Below are 15163 nucleotides of genomic sequence, written 5' to 3' on the forward strand. Positions count from 1 at the left end.
TCTGGTGTGTTTTTATCTTGTTCCTTCATCTGCTGTGTGTTTTGCTGTCTTCTCATTTTGCTTATCTTACTATGTTTGGGGTCTCCCTTTTGCAGGCTGCAGGTTCGAATTTCTATCTATTTTTGGTGGCTGTCCCCAGTGGCTGAGGTTGGTTCAGTGGGTTGAGTAGGTTTCCTGGTTAGGGGGACCAGTTCCCCTGTTCTGGTGGATGAGGCTGGATCCCGTCTCCCTGGTGGGTAGGTCCACGTCTGGGGGCGTGTATGGGGATGTCGGTAGCCTTACTGTGATTCTAGGCCGCCTCTCTGCTAATGGATGGGGCTGTAGACCTGTCTCGCTCTTTGTTGGGTATAGGGTGTCCAGCACTGTTTGTTGCTGGTCCTTGAGTGAATCTGGGTCTTGGTGTTGAGATGGAGATCTCTGGGAGATTTTCGCCGTTTGATATTACGTGGAGCTGAGAGGTCTCTTGTGGACCAGTGTCCTGAGGTTAGTTCTCCCACCTCAGAGACACAGCCTTGACACCTGGCTGGAGTGCCAAGAGCCTTTAATCCACACGGCTGAGGTCTGAGGTCTGAGGTCTTCTGCCAGCGTTCGGTGGGTGTTCTATAGGAGAAGTTCCACGTGTAGATGTATTTCTGATGTATCTGTGAGGAGGAAGAGTGATCCCCGCGTCTTACTCTTCCGCCATCTTCTCGCTCCCCCCTACACTTCTAGTTATCCCTGCCCTGCTGACAGCAAATGGCCGGTCCTAGGGAAGGTTACAGTCTGAGTCATTCCCCGCATGTGTCTTTTTGAGTTATGGATTTCTCTGGGTACATGCCCAGGAGTGGGATTGCTGGGTCGTATGGTAGTTGTATGTTTAGCTGTTTGAGGACCCTCCTCACTGTTCTCCATAGTAACTGTTATCAGTTCACTTCCCCACCAACAGTGCACCACACCCTCTCCAGCAACAAAATGCTACATACTGTATGATTCTGTTTATTTGAAATGTCCAGAATAGGCAAATCCACAGAGACAGAAAGAGCAGATTCGTAGTTGCCAAAGACTAGGGGGGGAGAGGGAGGGAGGGAGGGATTGCTTAGTGGGTACAGGGTTTTTTTCCACAGGGATAAAATATTATGGCACTAGACAGCAGTGATGGTTACACAACATTGTGAATGTATGAAATTCTGTTGAATTGTACACTGTAGGATGCTTAAATGGTAAATTTTATGTTATGTATATTTTACCACAATTTTAAAAACGCTGGGTGACCAGCTCAAGATTGCAGACATTAAAAACATATATATATTGGAACATCCTCCCAGAATCAGACAATTGAGTGGTCCTTGATATGCAAGGATAACACTTTGGAGCCTTCAACTGCAGTTTGTCTGACGGCAAAATGCAGACAGGACCCAGTATGTTACCCTGGCACCAATGGAAAAGACATAAATTATATACCCGGTCAGGTATTAAAAGCAGACAATAAAATCAACCCTTAAAACCGAGGATTTGACATGCTGATAATGAATCTATCACCAACTCCTTTAAATGAATATATTTGCAAGAGGCCCAGAGTTACATGGTGGGTACTGAGAAGTACATGTGTATTTAGATGCAGAGCAATAATGCAGCAGAAGTGATAACACAGGACCAGAGGTGCAACTGCATGGAGGAAGTCCAGGCAAGGTGGTGACAGAATCAGGCCCTGATGGAGCCTGCAGGGCTTGAGAACAGATGGACTACAAATTGAGTGGGAGCTGGAACAGGTCCCAAGGTGGGGGATGTGCCTAAGGCCACACCACGGAAGATAAACGTGGCCCAGGGCCACACCCAAACGGGTGGCCAGAGAGAAGCATGGGGGAGGTCCGGCCTGCCTCCCATTGAAAGGGGGCCTTTTAAGAGCCTTGGGTTTTGGAGTCAGAGAGCCAGAGTCCAAGTCCTACCTCCATCTGTTAGGAGCTGTGTAAAGACTTCACCTCTCTGGGTATCACTTTTCAAATCTGCCACAGGGAGATAAAGCCATCTCTACTCCACAGTCATGGAGCTTAGACTAATTAATGCAAATAAAGGACTCAGTGCCTGGTCTAGAGTTAATATTCAGTGATAGTACTCAGCTCTCATCACCATGATTATTACCGTGGCCACTGCCTAATTCCCGTGAGCCTGGAGCAGGCCTGGTCCTGATCTGACCCTCAGAGTCTGCCCTGCCGCAAAGGGCAGTTCTCGGGGATCGATGCCCTGGCAGCATCGAAGCCTCCCTGCGAGTCAACCACTGTCCCGCAGCCCAGTTTTGCCCCCAACACCATGACCCCCTTTTTATTTCACTCCCAGACACTGGGCCTAGCCAACACTGCCCAGCGGTCTGCAATGGGCATGGGCTCAGGTGAGCTGGCTGGACATAGAGCGTGGAAACTCTGAATGGGTGACCATATTCTAGCGTTGTGTGGTCTGGTTGTCGGAAAGGCAGCTCAAGAGGCAAAGAAACAAGAGAGCGAGAAATGGTCAAGACTCAGAGCAGCACAGAGAAGAGGCAGGCCTGACACATTTCTTTCTTTTTTAAAAATTTATTTATTTATGTATTTATTTTTGGCTGCGTTGGGGTTGCTGCGCGGGCTTTCTCTAGTTGCAGCGAGCGGGGGCTACTCTTCGTTGCGGTGCACGGGCTTCTCATTGCAGTGGCTTCTCTTGTTGCGGAGCATGGGCTCTAGGCGCGTGGGCTTCAGTAGTTATGGCACGTGGGCTCAGTAGTTGTGGCACACGGGCTTAGTTGCTCCGTGGCATGTGGGATCTTCCCGGACCAGGGCTTGAACCCGTGTCCCCTGCATTAGCAGGTGGATTCTTAACCACTGCGCCACCAGGGAAGTCCCAACCTTTCTTATCTGTGGTTTCAGTCCATCCTGAGACCAAGCTGCGTTTGCCCTGACCCCTCATGATAAATTCCCTCCTTTGCCTAGTTAGCTTCAATTGGTGTCTGTACCAAGAGAGCCCTACTTCATACAAGGCCCACATCTGGACTTCTTTGTACTCCTTACACCATTTGCCCTTTTTTTCTCAAGGCTTCCCAATTACACAGGAACTATGCTAATTTCTCAGGTTGGTGCTGTCCACGTCTTGCTCAGAGGAAGGTGGAGGTAACACCAGAAACACCAGCACTGTGGACGGTGGCAACTGCTATTTATTAAGTGCTCACTGAACGCCAAGCATTGTGCTGAGTACTTTCCATGTAATCCTCACATCGCAGCTTCCTGCGACTCGTGTTTTAGGTAATACTGGCTCCATCCTTCTATTGAGGAAACTGTAACTGCCATCTCCATCCCCCACTGCAACGCGAAAGCTCTGTGCCCGCCCATCCTGCCTGTTCCCTTCAGAGTCCGCACAAAAGGCTTCCTCCACCGGAACATGGCTCTGCGCAGGCTCAGGAAACAGCAGACAAGCTCCAATTCGCACAAAGATGATAAATAGGTGCTTTCGCTTTCCATGTCTCCCTCTTAGTCCCCAAACTCCATACAGAGCTAAAGAATTCTCTACCACTCTGCAGTCACACCTAGACGGGATCTGAACAAGCATTGTTCCACTGGCCTTCAAAAACTGCTTCTCGGAGGGCTTCCCTGGTGGCGCAGTGGTTGAGAGTCCGCCTGCCGATGCAGGGGACGCGGGTTCGTGCCCCGGTCCGGGAGGATCCCACATGCCGCGGAGCGGCTGGGCCCGTGAGCCGTGGCCGCTGAGCCTGCGCATCCGGAGCCTGTGCTCCGTGACGGGAGAGGCCACAACAGTGAGAGGCCCGCGTACCGCAAAAAAAAAAAAAAAAAAAGCTTCCCTTCTCTTTATGTGCAGCCTCCCAGTATTACCAAGGCCAACTCCTCTCCAACCGAACAGAAGCTGCAAGGGAATAAATTACAATAAAGTCACCCTGCGAGAATGGATTATGACAAAATCATGTAGCCAGAAGACTTTCCTAGGCATAATGCACAGATTTTCATTTGAATGTCATTGTCCAGGTAGAGACTGCAATGAGAAAATGGACTTTGTCTCAAGGAGGAGGAATTGGAGCCAAGGACGTGTCAACCTTACAGTGACAGAAGATTGAATACGGGAACTGGGGTCCTGATGGAATGTGCTCTCCACTGGCGGGAGGCTCACGTCACTCCTGGAACCAGTTAGTTTCCTGAAAAGAAGCTGAGCGGCCATCCTCGTTTGATGGTTTGGTGCAGTTCACACCTGACAGAAGCCCTAAGGTGGGTTTTGTGGCTCACGGTCTTGGCTGGCCTGTTTCTTCCACGCCCCAATTCCGGGCTGGAACCCCACCCCAGGACTGTCCACCTCTTCCCTCCCTTATCCTCCCTTATTTCTCTAACTCCCACTTTCCAGATGTTCTTGGATTCTACCTTTGTGTTCAGTGTAAGGGCTGGGCCTCACTTTTCCCATTAAGTACTGGTCCCCCCCATGCTGGGATGGAAATGACCATGTCCCCCCGCTGCCCTTGGTGCCCCTTCACGGCCTGGGGGGTGCGGAGGCCATTCTTTCTATCTTAAAACAGACACCATGAAATATGGAATGGAATATAACATTCACATGAAATTTTAAGACAAAACGTAAGATTTCAAGGAAGGCTTCTGCTCTGTCCTTTGATTTGGGTTCCTTCCCTCTCCGGTAGCTGTATATTGAAGGCAAAGTTTGAGACTCCTGGAGATTATAACCTGAAGTCCTGGAATATCTCAGCCATTTCCCACAAGGGTGGCCTGTGTGGTCCTTGGGTCCTTCACACAGAAACTGCAACCTACTCTTCACCTTCTAACTGAATCCAGCAAAGATTTTCTAAAAAGTCTAAATTAAAGAAATTGATCAAGCAAATATGTTCACAAGTATATAAAACTGGAAATAAATCAAACATATGTGAATAAAACCCAAGGACCTGCTTTTAATAACAGATAGTATTTGCAATTAGTATGTCAATGATACCTAAATAAGTATCACTAAAATCCCGGGGAGTGAAGAAAGAAAGTTGAACTCTGTTGCAATTCAAATATAGTAGCAATTTATTTACTAACCACTTTATAATAAAAATAACTCTTATTTACTCATAGTAATCTTATCATAGTACCAACTTCCTGTCTTAATAAAAAACAACAACTCTTGTTCATTAACACCTTCTGTGTCCCAGAGGATCCATGCTTATTTTGTGTAATGTAAGAATTCTTACAAAAACATGATGAGGGTCTCTGATGACCTGTGTTTTGCAGATGAGAAACTTGAGGACAGAGACATGACTTGCCCAATGTCACACAGGCAATCAAGGGCAGAGCTTGCATGCAAACCTGGTTTTATCCAACTCTAAGGCCCCGGGCCAGCATGTGAAAGCATCACCAAAATTTAAATTGTTTTAAGTTGTGACATGAGATGTAGTTTTACCTTGGGATGCTGAGTATCCTTCCTCTGGCCTTACTACATGCCACGCTGATGTCAGCTCTCAGTACCATTGTGAAAACATCTGCAGGAAGGTATTCGATATCCTAAAACAAGACAGTATCACCCTTCGTGAAGAGCGCGTGTGGCAGTCACAGGACTCTCCTCTGCCAGCGCTGACTGTCCGCCTGGCCCGTTTGCAGAGCCCCGCCACGAGCTTTCCCCTAAGACGTTGAGCTGTGAACGAGGCAGACAAACCTCAGATTTCAGGCAGCTGTAAAGGAGCAGTGCTCACCCAGAGGCGAGGAGGACAAGAGGGACAGCTCCAAGTACAAGGATGTGGGCGAGAACAGGCTGCTCTTTTCAGAAAGAATCCAAAGAGAAGCCACCCTGAGCGGCTTCCTTTGCTTTGAGGAGCAGCACAACTTCAACACCTGACGTGCAGTGGCTGTCGACGTTTTATTATGCGGGGCCAGATGCAGAATTGTGGAGCTCAAGGACACAATCTGCATGCAAATGCGATTTAGAAACTCCCCGGGACCTGAGCTCTCCGCGGACAGGAGGCTTCCTGCCCACAGTTTACGCTGAGAGGAGGAGCACAGACCTGGGGAAGCAAGTTACGTGTTAAATAGATCCTGTGATTCTGCTTTTGGTGGGAGACATGGTACTGGGGTGGCGGTCCTACCCACAGCAAGGCAAGGGGCTGGAGGCCCACTGAGAAACAGGAGCCTCCCAATGTCCCGAAGTGGAAGAAAGTCTAAAAACTGAAAGACACGTTCCGGGACTGTCAGAAATACATAAAACCAGCTATGCTGATGTGAGACGTAACTCCTGGTTCTATGTGTTCAGTGACACATTTAAAATTGCACAGACGGGATCAAGACAAACAGTTTTAAAAGGAAAAACTACGATCCTTTTGCCGTAATTTAACATGTAATTATGATTCTATTGAACCATCAGACCAACAGCATGGGAAAAGAATCTACACCCTTCCCTGTCAATATTTTATCTCAGTGAGAGTTACTTGCAGAAAATCAAAATAAGTATCCTTAGAACCAAAATGTTCCCAGCAATGTGTCTCCCTCCTTTATTTTAAGAGGGAACTCATGGCCCTTGGAAGGCAGGCTGCGGCAGAAAGCTTGCACTGTCCAGGTCCATCTGACGGCGTGAATGCGAACACCACGTGCTTCGAGACATGCTTTCCTCTCCCCATAAATCATTTTATTGTAATGGAGCAGCCTCGCTAAGAGCCCAAGCAGAGGTCAATCTAGCAGTGAATCAACTAATCAAGTTTCTGTGCAGCATCAAGCCCTGGGCCAAGTTTCAAGGACCGCAGAGAACCAGTCTCACCCACAGAACTTTAAAGTCTCTGTAGGGGTCACGCTAATCGTTCCTATGTAGACGAGGTTTGGGTATGAGACTGGGGGTGGCACTGGGGGTGCCACTGGGGGTGGCAGTGTTCAAAAAAAAATGTTGTAATCACTTTAAGGAAAAAGAAAAACAACAGTTAATGGGGTTTTCCCTTCTCCAAACGGAAGGTGCAATTCATGGGCCCATGACCCTTGGAAAAGATAAGAAGTGTAAACTAAATTAATAAATTTGGAGACCCTGCAATATTGTATTTAAGCCCTAGAAATTGTTCTTAATTCTTGGCTAGCAGCAAAAGTTTATCGAAGAAAATCCTGTTGTTTCTTTTTTTTCTTGCTCTTGATTTTAATTCTCATCTATGCTATTTAATTACATTTGGTCTGTTAACATTTTACATGCATTTTGTTTTACTATAGCCTTACCTGCATTCTAAAGCTCAGCAGAAAACCACTTTGAATCTCAAATACATTTTATTTTTAGCATAGAATAACTTATAGATCTATGGAAGGGATGAAGAAACCAGTTAGCTTGGACTCCTATTTTTTTCCCAGATAAATGTTTTGTTTGAAGGACTCTACATTTAGTTATTCAGTCAACAAACACAGTGACATTGTGGTTAGAAGTCAGGCTTTGGAATTTAAAATTATGGCTCTTCTACTTGCTAACTACAGGCCTTGGGCAAGTTAGCAAGTCTTTCTGAGCCTCAGTTTTCTCATGTGTAAAGCGGAGATTATAATATTACCTATTTCAAGGATTGTTGTGAGGATTAAATGAACTACTATACTAAAGAGCTTACAACAGTGCCTAGTCCGTGGCAGGTACTCAGTGACTATAGTTTTGTTTTTATTACTACTGATAACTTCTAGTGCAATAAGGGTGAAGATAATGAATACTACTGTTGCTATTTTTCGAAGTTCCAAATCTATAGTAATGGGCACAATAAAGACATCGTCTGCCCTCATGGAGCTTACAGTGTAACAGGAGACTGACCATGAACAACTAATTCACTGTAAGGAGTTCTGTGAATCAGAGTACAGAAGGCCATGGGAATGGGAGACACGCACACAGGCAAATACAGATCGGAAACATCCTATGGGCTCACACTGACAACTTTTTATTACCTTCCATGATGGTGTGCTTATGCATCTACTCCCTACCACGGTACTAAGAAATCCACGCTGAGCATGAAGCGTGCTTAATTTTTATTGCTTTTGAAAATATTTCTTTAATAAACCTGCTTCAGACTTTCAGTTAGAGCTAGATGGCTGAACCCATGAATTGACTTCCTCTCTCTCCCAACATCCAACTAAAATGATGGTAATTGTGAGAGAGTGGCAGGGACATATACACACTACCAAATGTAAATTAGATAGCTAGTGGGAAGCTGCAGCATAGCACAGGGAGATCAGCTGGGTGCTCTGTGACCACCTGGAGGGGTGGGATAGGGAGGGTGGGAGGGAGGGAGACACAAGAGGGAAGAGATGTGGGAACAGATGTATATGTATAGCTGATTCACTTTGTTATAAAGCAGAAACTAACACACCATTGTAAAACAGTTATACTCAAATAAAGATGTTAAAAAAAAAACAACAACAAAACAAAGGAATCCACAGGACAAAGGAAAAGGAGAAAAGGTGACAAAAACAAATTGTTAGAGGCTTAAAGCAGAAGGACAAGCAGACCTGAAAAACCAGAACCCCAAGCCAGGGGAGGAGTAGGCTGAGAAGCAACTTGGTCGACAGCAGCCAGAGGGAATTCAGGGCTGAGAACGGGACACCTAACTCAAAGTCAGGCTCCCTCCCCACGCCTACATGGCCAAGTGGCTCCCCTCACCACCCAGGCTGAACACTGGGGACTTACCCTCTGAAAAAGAGAACAGAGTGAGTCTCTGGACTGGGGGACACCACACACAGTTGAAGGCAGGGGGCCTTATAAAAAATAAGGCTAGGCTGGAGGATATATTGAATGTGGAGATACTCCACCCTATTCCCTAAAGCAACTGATGGATTATTCCCATCGGATGAGGATGAGGATGATGACATCACCTATTCAGTGTTTATTCTGTGCCAGGGACTACTCTCAATGCTTGATGTAGATTAAATCATTTAATCCTCATAATGCTATTGTTAGGTAGAGGTTGATTCTACAACTTTACATATGAGGAAATTGTCCTCCATTTTACATATGAGGACGTTGAGGCACAAAGAGGTTAAGTTACTTTTTCAAGATACACAGTAAATATTCGAATCAGGGTTTTAATCCAGGTCAATAGCAGATAGGATGAGTATACCCAAGGTATGAGACTGACAGTTGTTCTGGGGACTGAACCAGCCCAAAAGACATGAGCTGGAGATGCTGACATAATGGATTCTCCAGTGAAATGGCACAGATTACCTTACAAAAAGAGGCCCACTATCAACAAGCTGCCCCTATGTGCTTAGAAATTCCAATGACCTATTTGATGTCTTCTCGGAAGTATGAGTGGGCAACAAAGGACTACCAGATATACGAGGAAAACCTTTGAGGAGAAAGGAAGGAAAATGGAAAGAGGGAAAGGAAAGGAGAGAGGGAGGGAGAAAAGAGAAGAAAAAGAAATGAAACAGCATGGAGGGAAGAAGAAAGTAGGAAGGAAGGAAAGTGGGGGAAATAGAGATTTTGCAGGGTGATGAAAATGTTTTACAATTCCTCCTAATATCCATACAGAGTACATCATTCTCAAATATTGTAGGAGAAGGGAGTAGGAGGTACAAACTACTAGGTATAAAATAAATAAGATACAAGGGTGCAATGCACAGCACAGGGAATATAGCCAATGTCTTATAATAACTTTATGCGGAGTATAACCTATAAAAATATTGAACTACTATGTTGTATACCTGAAACTCATATAATATTGTAAGTCAATTATACTTCAATTAAAAAAATAATAAATAAAATAAAATTAGGAACTGTTTCCCAAAAAGCCACGGGGAATTATTCCCAATCCTTAAATTCTAATAAGGAACAGTCAACCTGTGCCTGCTGTGCTTTAGAATTTGCACGGTCCAGGGACTCCCATGTGCTTTGCAATCCCCTGCTTTATGAACAAGAGTGTCTCCAGCAGTTTTGCTATGCTTGTCCCATCCTTGTACATGTGGGAGGAAGATAACTTGATTCCTCAATTCACTTAGACTAGAAGAATGACACTAATAAAACTGTACTTCAGAAATCACATCTGGACCTGATTCAGATGACAGATTTCAGACTCTGAGCTAACGCTAACGGGATGTTATTAATGGGGGTCTTTGGAGGGAGACAGTGTAGTGTGCACTTGAATCGTTAGGGGCAGAAGGTGAACTACGATAGCCAGCCTCCACAACAGCTCCCAGTGGTCATCACTTACTGGTATTCACACCCTTGTCTGGTCTCCCCCCACCCTGAACAGGGCTGGCTTGTGTAACCAATAGGATATTGTAGAAGTGTCGGAGACAGACTTCCAGAATGGGATGACAAAAATCACTGTGGTTCCCACCTTGCTCTCTCTTTGATCACTCAATGTGTGGCAGTCAGCTGCCCTGATGGGAGGAGTCAAACAACTTTATGAAAAGGTCCATGTGCTAAGGCACTGAGGTCTCCTGCTAAGAGCTAGCACAAACTTGCCAACCATGTGAGTGCACCATCTGGGAAGGAGACGCCTCAGTTCCAGTCAAGCATCCAAGGGCTCCAGCCAAGCCAGCCAACACTATGACTGTATCTTCAGGAGAGACAGTAAGCCAGAATGACCCAGGTAAGACACTCCAGGATTCCTGCCCTGTAGATATCATGAGACAATAAAGATCTGTTATGGATTTAAGCCACTTAGTTTGGATGTGATTTTTACACTGTAATAGGTAACTAATACAATGATTTCAATTCCTTTGTAGTCTGCAGTTTTGATTTTGCTCCAACAACCTGACAAAACCCCATCTTCTGTACAACTGTACTCTTAAAGCCTTATTTTTCAGAAGCACTTAATTCTGCCTATTCTTTCTTCATCTTCTTCCAGAGTAAAGAATGAAGGTTCCATCTACCAGGGAAATGGTTTCGGCACTTGTGTGCTTGAAGGACAACTCATAACACAACCACCACGATTCCACTGAGACACAAAGATAAGTCCTCTTATCAGTGAGGAATTATTTCCACTGATAGAACTGGGGAAAGATATAGCTTTTTATTTGTCACCAGATACAACCTTCTAAAAAAAAAAAAACTCATACAGGAAAAAAATGCAGCTTCAAGAAATGGTAGCAGTTGAATAGTCACCCATCTACTGAGGATTATTTAGGAGGATTTATCTTCCATGGGAAGAGAAAGATAAAATAAACTTGGACCCCTGAATGAGCTCACAAATTCACTTACTCCCAGATCAGCAAGAGCTGTAAGGCAAAAACTTTATTAAAGGACTTAGAAATGGACAAAAACAGAAAACAAATGAATCAACTTCTCTTTCTTCAGGATGTCATTATACTTTCATTCTTTTGTCTTTCCATAACTGACTCTGTAACATTTATCCCACATCAACAACTCCATCTTGCCTCCAAAAAGAAAGTTTGCCATTAGAGAGCTCTTCAACCGGGGACAGCCAAGGTGGCAGAAATGGGTTACAGGTGTGACGAAGTATTAAGCTTTCAGCCCTGAGGGTGGCCAAAGCCCCAGGCAGGTCACCTCAGCCTTCTTTCAACCCTGTCTACTTATCCCAATTTTCTATAAAAATACGATCACTTTCTCTGTGTTCTAAGAGTTGGGGAGCACTGGTCCACAGAAATCACTGTTGATTTGTTCATTACACTAGAAGTTCTATGATGAAGGGGATCGTGTTTTGCTTGTGTGGTTGTTTGTTAATTTTCTCCACGTCCAGAGTGCCTAGCACAAGAGTTGGAGACTCAATAAATGATAGTTCAATGAATAATTTAACCTGCTACAAGATCAATATGAGGGGTAATGAGGAGTCAATTCCTGATAGCCAGGCATGAAAATATCAAACTGATCATTTTCATTGCTTCTAGGGCAACACACTGTTGCTTACCTTTAGAAAAGGATTTGTAACAGGGAAAACATCTAAGACCTTTCTGGGCACTAAATCATAGAGAATGTGTCCTGAAAAAAAAAAAAATTAAAGCATGTTTCAAAACTACTAGTTTAGTGTCTTGTTGAGGATAATATTGAGACCATCGAAATTACTTTATCTTGACCACCGACCTTCCTTTAAAATTTATTTTTCCTCTGTAACAGGAGACAGAATTAGTAAATGAGATGAAACACTACAATGCCATTAAAAATGATATTGTAGAAGAAGACTATATGTCATGGAGAAATATTTCAAAACAGTGGGAACAGTGTGACCTCGATATGTAGTTAAACTGAATGGAGGCCACACTATGCACATGGTTTTGTAACATAGGTAAATATACATATATAATTGAGTATCTCTATATATCTATATTTCTAAGTATAAATATATATAAACATTACAGGGTTTATCCCTACTTAATGTTATTACCTGTGACTTATTTCCTTCCTTGCTCTATCTTTAAAAAAATGTTCCACATTGAATATACATTGGTTATGCTATGCAATTAGATTACAGTTATTTAGTGACTGTATTAAAAATAAAAATGAAGGGCTTCCCTGGTGGTGCAATGGTTGAGAATCCGCCTGCCGATGCAGGGGACATGGGTTCGTGCCCCGGTCCGGGAAGATCCCACGTGCCGCGGAGCGGTTGGGCCCGTGAGCCATGGCCGCTGAGCCTGTGCCTCCGGAGCCTGTGCTCCGCAACGGGAGAGGCCACAACAGTGAGAGGGCCTGTGTACCACAAAAAAATAAATAAATAAAAAATTTTAAAAATAAAAAATAAAAATGAAGCTACTGCCAGTAATTACTAGAATGAGTATAAGCCTGTCTACATCTGGTGATGTCTCCTTAGTAACCTCCAAGTGAGGTCAAAAAGCTGCTGTCGCATTTCAGTGGTTTGAGGATCCGCAATGGGAATGTGGAATTATCTCTCTCCAGACACGGATTCTAATAATAGGTGCATATGCTGGTCTGGTACTCGATACCATCTTTTCACAGGCCCAGCTGTATTAACACAAATGGATGTGCAAAATATAGGAACTGTTTCTCAGGGGATAATTCAGAGGAAAACGCAAAAACACAGATTTGAAAGTATAGATTTCCGTGGCACAATGGACTTGTAAGTTCAGAGGGCGTATGGCTCTTTGTTGCAAAGCCAAGCGAAAGAGCATAGGTTTGGTTCACACAGAGACAACTCCTATTGTTTCTGGAAACCTTCTACCATAGACGAGTATTAAATGGCCCCTGAGACGCTAAGCTGAAACTAAGATTTCAGGTTGTATAAAGTTAGACAGGTTACTTGGCAGCAGTTTTAAGCTAAGCCACTCATGGTAGTTGATGTTATGCAAATCATGAACAAATAGAGGGGTGGGGTTGTGTAACCTTTGGCAAATCCTTAGTTTCTGTAATCCTGGACTTCCTTAGCTGAAAAATGGAGATAATAATGCTTACAGGTAATATGGCGTCTGGAAGATGAGATGATCCTTGTGAAAATGCTCTGAGAAACCATAAAGTGCTGGGAAAATATAAAATACTATGATGCTGCTGTTATGACTACAACTGCTGTTGGTATATCATCATTTTCTGAATTCACAGAGAGACATTTGGCCCAGAAGATTTCAAGATATAGTATTTTAATCATTAGAGAGATGAATTTTCCTCTAGTGAGCCTGTGACTTGCTCTGAATGCAAATCACACAAAAGTGTGCATCTTTGAAAAGAATATAGTTTCATTCCATGTTATAGTCTTGGCTCTTCAATTAGACTTTAAAAACATTATGGTATTTGATCAAGAGGATGGGCTAATATTTATTTATCTCCTTGCCTTGCTCATTAAAATGATGGTAGGGAAATCAAATGAGCACAAACCCACAGTCATGAAATGGAGGCTATCAGCAGCTTAGAGATGACAACAAATTTCTGCATGATATCAACTGGGTGATGTAGTGGTGACTAAAGAAGGTTGCTCCAGGAAACGCAGCATCGAATAGGCCAGGTAATGGTGGCTGGGAAAGGGAGGAGACACTGGGCCAAAGCAGGAGCCCCTTTGCTCTGTGGATGTCTGTAAGGACTCAGGACTGGGCAACATCATAATAGAATGAGGATGTACCTGAAACAGGGAGATTAACTGAAAGATTATGTGTGCAAGCATCAGTTCCCACCCACTCCCAACTACAAACACCCTGAAGCTAGGCCTTAGGTGATCAGACCAAAAAACAAAAGCCCAAACAATATCCAATCCAACAAACAAGAAGTGGACGTGTTGCTCTCAAAGGAATGAATTTAACTCTCTGAAGAGAGTAAATTCATCTGATATGGATGTTGGCACCCTAAAGCAAAACTGCAGAAATTCTGTCATCTGGGGGGACTCTGGCCTAATGGTTGGCCCCACCTGTTCACCATAGAGCAAAGCCTGGCCTGCCACCCACATATCCATAGTTCCCCATCTGCTTTTTCACCTCCTTATTCTTCAACATAAGCAGACCACCAAGGGTTTCCTGACATTGAAGGACAGCCTGAAACATGAAAGAGACATACACAAAACAAAACAATATGGCCCTAGGGGAAACATTTTAGGAGCAGAAGATGACATACCAAAAAACCCCCCAAAAACCAGAGATTCCAGATTATATTTTATCCATAAAACAGGTAAAGGTACTGTGACAAAGGGACAATCGAAAATAAGGAAAATCTCTTGGAAATTAAAACTATTATTGCCAAAATAAAAATTTAATATAGTGGCTAGATTTTGAAGGTATCTCCTATCAGGTAAAACAAAAAGTCAAGGAAAAGATGAGGGAAAATGTAAGCAACACAGAGAATATGCCAAAAGTCACAGAGAACGAGAAGAGGGATGATGAGAAAATCAAAGATGAAGAAAATCATCAAAGAATAATGCAAGTCCACATCACAGAATTGAAAGTTATAAAGTCTTAGGTTTAAAGGGATCCTTACAATAAATGGCAGTAATAGTAACAATAGCCAAAGGTTATTGAGAACAACTACATACCAGGCACCACTTTTAAAAGTTTTAAATGTAGTGACTTATTTTGTCCTCTGAATAAATCTAAGCAGTAACTACTATTTTCATCCCCATTTTACAGCTGAGAAAACAGAGGCACTGACTGGTTAAGAAACTTACGCAAGCTGGTAAATACAACAACTGGGATTTAAATTCAGGCTTGCATGATACATAATCTACATTCTTAACTATTATATTATACAATCTAAAACACCCTCACTTAGACAAATCATTTGTAAATTTAAGCAGACTAAAGAGGTGGAAAATATCCTAAGATCTTCTGATGGAAAAAAAAAATTA

At 43.6% G+C, this 15163-nt stretch overlaps 1 protein-coding gene across 1 annotated transcript in view; it reads right to left on the reverse strand.

The window, feature by feature from the left end:
• Positions 1-15163, reverse strand: part of KAZN (kazrin, periplakin interacting protein) — a 1159438-nt gene that overhangs the window by 866635 nt on the left and 277640 nt on the right. The window lies entirely within an intron of this gene.

Source organism: Kogia breviceps, chromosome 1 (assembly GCF_026419965.1).
Source record: "Kogia breviceps isolate mKogBre1 chromosome 1, mKogBre1 haplotype 1, whole genome shotgun sequence".
Classification (NCBI taxonomy): Eukaryota; Metazoa; Chordata; class Mammalia; order Artiodactyla; family Physeteridae; genus Kogia; species Kogia breviceps.